The sequence below is a fragment of the Microtus pennsylvanicus genome, chromosome 6, assembly GCF_037038515.1.
Source record: "Microtus pennsylvanicus isolate mMicPen1 chromosome 6, mMicPen1.hap1, whole genome shotgun sequence".
Taxonomy (NCBI): domain Eukaryota; kingdom Metazoa; phylum Chordata; class Mammalia; order Rodentia; family Cricetidae; genus Microtus; species Microtus pennsylvanicus.
This window is the reverse complement of record NC_134584.1, coordinates 56,847,575-56,854,074: the sequence shown is the minus strand read 5'-3', so window position 1 is coordinate 56,854,074 and position 6,500 is coordinate 56,847,575. Positions and strand designations below refer to the sequence as shown.

Sequence of the window (6,500 nt, the reverse complement as noted above, 5' to 3'; positions counted from 1 at the left end):
CACTCCTCACAATGTCTAAGAACAGCAACCTGCCCCCGAAGACGAAGCCTTTGACCACAGTATGAGCTCATTACTCAAGCCTGCATTTAGCCTTCCCTTCCCAACATTAAAATCTCCACTCTTGCTGTCTGGCCTTGACACCTTTCTGACCTCTGACCTGCCAGTGACTTTGAACTTCAGTACAATTACTACTCCTGTGTGTAGTTTGTCTCTCTTCTCTTTCCTTAAATGACCCATTGTTCATTATGTCTCTGTACTTCTGCTACCCTAACCCCAGCAGCTTTCTCGGACCCTGTCCAACAGAACCCATGTGCCTGACCTGCCCACCTCTAAAATGGGCATCGGCGTGCTTTCTTCATGCCTGTCTCATGTCTGGATTGCTTGATGGAATATGCAACGCAGCCCAGGGTTGGCCTTAAGCAACACTAGCGAAGGAGGGCTGCTTGTTGACTCATTAGGACCTAGCTGCTTCATAACTCAGGGAGACATTTCAGTACTGGACCTAGCGTGGTGCTTGCTACCTGCCCACCATGCTTACCCAGTCCCTGTAGTAGCTCCATGTTGCTGTTTGCTCCAGGGACTTAGGCATCTGGAGCCAGGTTACCAGTGAAGGCTTCGTTTGTAGCAACTGGAAGGACTTCAAGACCTTTATCAGAGCAGGGGAAACCTTTATACTCTCTAGGCCTCTCAGACCAAAGAGTCTACCGGGAATTTCCTCCAACAGGTCAGCTCCTGACTTCAAACCCTTTTACAGTCTCCAGATCGGATGTGTTCAGATTTCCCCCTTTATCTTCCAGGCTCCCCCTCAGAGTTTCGCCTTCCACTCACTCCGACTCTATTTCAGATGCTTTTCTGTGCGTGACCTTCCACGCTGAGTTCAGGCTTCAGAATTTATGCCCAGGGGCGAGACAATTCTTGCAAAGTCAATGACAAACTATAAGGGGCAGGCAGTATGTTTCCTGACGTCTCTTAGTTATCAGCCCCTACCCCCTACCCACAGGGACTTTTCTCCTGCCACAGGATGGCGGGTGGTTTGGGAGACTATAAATGTCAGAGATAAACTGCTGGTGTCCTTAAGGAAAATGAACTTTGCGGGGAACTTGAGGCAGGCATCTTGTGAAAAGTGTAAGATGCTAATATGTTTATCAGGATCATTTAGTGATTCTGCTATGTTCTTCTCAGTTGTCCTCAGAAATCAAAAAAATGGCCCCATATTAATACTTTGCCATATAAACCATCTATCAATGTATAATGATCTATACCACGATACTACATCTTAAAAGAAAAAACACATATTGTCTCCCCAATGTCTAGGGGCCCAGAACTGAGGTGTGGTCTGTCTCAGGAACTCTCAGGAGACAGGCGTTTGGATTGGAGGTATGGCTTGGATGAATAGGGTCATAGTGGGCATTCCCGTGATGGAAGCTGCAAGCACTTATATCTTAACCTCTTAGGAATGAGGTCCCGCAGCCAAGCAGTGGTGGCACACGCCTTTAATCCCAGCACTTGGAGGCAGAGGCAGGCAGATCTCTGAGTTTGGGGCCAGCCTGGTCTACAGAGCATGTTCTAGGCGGGTCAGGGCTACACAGATAAACTCTGTCTCAAAAAAAAAAAATTAAAAAAAAAGAAATAAATGGCGTCTTGTTATGGTTTGAATATAATCTACCTCCCAAAGGCTTGGGTATTGAAGGCTTGGTTCCTACCTGGTAGATTAACCCATTGATAAAGCCATAATTTGTTGGCATCTGGAGAAGCAGTGGATAATTAGGGTCTGATTTAGGAAGTAGGTTACTGGGGACATAACCATGCGGGGGACACGTGATCCAAACGTGTGTGTGTGTGTGTGTGTGTGTGTACGTGTGTGTGTGTGTGTGTAGTGTGTGTGTGTGTGTGTCCCTCTTCCTTCCCTCTCTTCCTCCCTCCATCTGCCCCTTTGTCACCATCCCAGTTGCTAGGAGACGAGCTGCCACCATCCTACTTTGCTGCAATGATTTTTGTGTCTCAGCTCAGGCTCAGAAACAATGCAGCCAGCAAAGCAGGCTCCACCAACACCATGAGACAAAGTACACCTTCTTTCCTTTAAACTTCCTGTCATTCAGAGAAATGCAAATCAAAACAACTCTGAGATTCCAATCTTACACCTGTAAGAATGGCCAAGATCAAAAACACTGATGACAACTTATTCTGCAGAGGTTGTGGGGTAAAGGGAACACTCCTGCATTGCTGGTGGGAGTGCAAGCTGGTACAGTGTAGAAGGAGCGGTGGGGCTGCATTCCTGCCACTCCGGCTCCTGGATAGCTTTACACCGGAAATAATTACACGGAAACTGTATTCTTTTAAGCACTGCTTGGCCCATTAGCTCTAGCCCCTTATTGGCTAATTCTCACATCTTGACTAACCCATTTCTATTAATAAGTGTAGCACCACGAGGTGGTAGCTTACCAGGAAGGATCTTAACCTGCGTCCATCTTGGAGAGGAGAGCTATAGCGTCTGCCTCACTTCCCTTCTTCCCAGCATTCTGTTTGGTCTACTCTGCTTATCTAAATTCTGCCCTATCAGGCCAAGCAGCTTTCTTGATTAAATAACCAATGAAAGCAACAGATAGACAGATGACCCTCCTCCATCGGTACAGCCCCTTTGGATGTCAGTGTGGCGATTTCTCAGAAAATTAGGAAACAACCTTCCTCAAGACCCAGTAATACCACTTTTATCCAAAGGATTCTCAATTGTGCCACAAGGACATGTGCTCAACTATGTTCATAGCAGCATTGTTTGTCATAGCCAGAACCTGGAAACAACCTAAATGCCCCTCGACCAAAGAATGGATAAGGAAAATGTGGTACATTTACACAATGGAGTACTACACAGCAGAAGAAAATAACATCTTGAATTTTGCAGGCAAATGGATGGAGCTAGAAAACATCATTTTGAGTGAGGTAACCCAGACACAGAAAGACAATTATCACATGTACTCACTTGTAAGTGGTCTCTAAACATAAAACAAAGAAAACCAACCTACAAACCACAATCCCAGAGAACTTAGACAACAATGAGAACTCTAAGAAGATTTACATAGATCTAATCTACATGGGAAGTAGAAAAAGACAAGATATCCTGAGTAAATTGGGAGCATGGGGACCTTGGGAGAGGGTTGAAGGGGAGGGGAGAGGAAAGGAGGAGAACAGAGAAAAATATAGAGCTCAAGAAAAAAAATCAATAAAATTAAAAAAATAAAAAGATAAACTTCCTCTCAAGGTTTGCCATAGCAACAAAGCAGTCAGCTGTCACAGGCACCCTGTTTTGTCATAGCTGTCTACTAGAAATCTGTGCTGAACCCGGCACCCACTCTGGGTGGGATTCCTCAAAGGTGTGAACATCAGATGGTAGGAATCCCTGGGACTAACTTGGAGACTGGGGACTGTGCCCTGTGTCCCCCAGACCACCTTCTCCAGTGATCCAGTGCTGCTGCTCTATCTCACTGCTCCCCACGCCGCCCAAGTCCAGGACACATTTAGACAATGACACGACACTGCTTCCATCCTTTCATTGTGTCACTGAGGAAATGGCCTTCAATCACAGCAGTTCATAAAGCTGGGACTGTGCGGGTCATAAAGAGGTCACACCTAGACATCTAGGCTAGAACACTTCTGCAAAACAGGACTTGAAGCTGGGGCTATCCTCTGATGCTCCTTAGTAGCCTACACTGGAGATCAAAAAAGTGGTACTCAAAGTATCTCGCCTTGGCATGCTGACTACTTTGAGCTGAAGTGAAGAGGCTCCAAAGCCTCTTTCTCTGCTGGGTTCCTGACTTCTGTCTTTCTACATACAATCTGATTCCTTTCGTCCAGTTGAACATCTATGCAGTTGTCCAGTCTTTATAAAGGCTAAACATAACCCATGTGAGCCATGGGGTTGCTTCTGAAGACTCCACTGTCCCATAAAACTACATTTCAACCCATTTGTTGTGCTTTTCTCTTGCCCATCTGCCTCTTGCTACATACTTACTGTCACTTGGAGACTCAGATCTTATCTAAGGATTGAGCCTGGTGCAGATGGTCACGGAGGCCAAACTAGTCTTGATAAGCACCCTCTCAGGACCACCTCTAGAATCTTCCAAGGGTTTCCTGGATCTACGATTCAACACACTCCCCTCCGCTGAGCACCTAGGAACTCCCTGATGGCTCCTCTCCACCCGTATCTCCATCCTGGCTGGAACACGCAGAAGGTCTAACTGCTCCCTGGGACAGCAGAGGCACTTGCTTGCTCCAGTGTCCAATAGCTAATCCCCAACGTTAGTGCCTGGGAAAGCAAAGGTTGTCAAAGCATAATGTTGACCGGTGAACCCCACCCCCTTTTTATACAAGGTGTCCCTGTGCAAATACTCTGCCATTATTAGACCAGCCCTTTCCTGGGAACCACTTCATCTTCCCTCTGGTCCTGCTGATCTCCCAGTGCTGCAACACAGGTACGTGGGTGAGGCAGGCAGTGAAATTGGAGAGCTGATCTCTCTCTCTCTCTCTCTCTCTCTCTCTCTCTCTCTCTCTCTCTCTCTCGTTGGTAAATCCATTCACTAAGAAGAATACGGCAAAAACTGTAGCAGTTACCAGAAAAGGAGAGAAAATTGACAGGACACAAAAGGCTCTTCAAAGAAAGGTGATTTGAATATCAAAGGAGAAGAAAGGCCCTCAGGAAACCGATGAAACTCTTGGATAGGATTTTGCAAAAATATCTCTTTGTATCTTCCTGTCTTTGAATGTAAAATGAAGAAAGCCATACTGTGTATTATATAATAGCATCAACAGCTAATACCCACCCCCCAAAAAAAAGAACTCATTTTTTTAGGCTAAGAATGAATACATCATTATCCATCCCACATCCACTCTATAAAGTACGTAGGAATTATTTTTCTGGTTTGTTTGAAGCTTTGTTTGAAGATGAAGTTGCCCTGTGATTCCCTGACATTTTAGATGAGCATAGACGGCAGGGTGAGAGGTGCCAGACGGAAGGCCGATCCAAGGAAGGAGAAGAAAAAAGCTGGGGGTAGCAATGGCCAACAGGATGTGGACTGGAACCCATCCTGTTGTCTCAGGTGTCCACTGCTGCTTCAAAGTGAACGCATGGCAAGCAGTCTGAAGAGAAGAGCTGAACGAAGCCCATCTGCTGGCTAAGGATGGGCAGAAGGCAGGAGGCCTCTGTGATAGAGAGCTCTGTGGTGGGAGCTTACAAAGGGAACGAGCTCAGTTTGTCACTTCTTTATCAAAAAGGGGGATCCCCTCTCGTAAGCAAGCAAAGAGAGCATCCTTAAAGACTGCCAGTCTGTAAGGACTTTTAAAATGCCACAAGCCAAAGTGAATAAATGATGCTCTCCGATCCAACATTTATTTGGGTTATTCATTCTAATATATTTATTTCAAAGTTATTCCTCCCTGTTGTAGTTATCCCCGAAATCCCTACATTCAAGAGGTCGAGGCAAGAGGATCATGAGTTCAAAGCCAGCATAAGCTATGTCATGAGCTCATGCCTTAAAAAGTAAAAGATGTTTACCATTTTATGGCCATAATCTAGACAGACTCTCCTGGGGGCTCTGAGTAGAAATAAAGTAATTCCAGCGGAGATGATCAAATATACTAGTTTTGAATGTGTATCTGGGGGCCGACTTTGTGTTGAGCATCTTTAAACTTGCCAATCCAGAATAAAGGAGATGCCTGTTTTTTACAATGGGGATCAACAAAATGTTAAAAGTTATAGGTTTTTAACTCCAAAACAGTTTAAGTTTGACTTCCATTCAAGAGCTGGATCTTGGGGCTGGAGAGCTGACTCAGCAGTTAAGAGAACACACCACTCTTGCAGAGGACCTGAGTTCAGTCCCCAGTGCCCACACTGGGAGGCTCACAACCTCCTGTAGCTCCAGCTCCAAGGGGTCCAATACTGTCTTCTAGCCTCCATGGGTACTACACTCACACGTACATACCCACACAGAGATACACATGGCTATAACATGACAAAAAAAATAAGCGTTCTCCAGCCGGGCAGTGGTGGCGCATGCCTTTAATCCCAGCACTCGGGAGGCAGAGGCAGGCGAATCTCTGTGAGTTCGAGGCCAGCCTGGTCTAGAAGAGCTAGTTCCAGGACAGGCACCAAAAAAGCTACGGAGAAACCCTGTCTCGAAAATCAAAAAAAAAAAAAAAGTGTTCTCAACTCAGCAGCACATATACTGAAATCAGAATGATAGAGATTAGCATGTTCCCTGCTCAAGGATGAAATACAAATGTATGAAACATTCCATATTTTAATAAATAGGGCTAGAGAGATGGTTTAATGCGTAAAGCAGTGGTTGCTCTTCCAGAGGACTAGGATTTGGTTCCAAGCACCCGCATAGCTGTTTACAACTGTCTATAACCCCAATCCCAGGGGACCCATCACCCTCTTCTGGTCTCTGTGGGTGCCCTACCCATGTGTTGCATAGACATGCATGCAAGCAAAATACCCACACATATAA

At 45.6% G+C, this 6,500-nt stretch overlaps 1 non-coding gene across 1 annotated transcript; it reads left to right on the top strand.

The window, feature by feature from the left end:
- The first annotated feature begins 6,189 nt into the window (after positions 1 to 6,189).
- On the top strand, positions 6,190 to 6,293 carry LOC142853192 (U6 spliceosomal RNA). Its single transcript, XR_012911118.1, has one exon. It is a non-coding gene; the product is annotated as a U6 spliceosomal RNA (small nuclear RNA).
- The last annotated feature ends 207 nt before the right edge of the window (positions 6,294 to 6,500 follow it).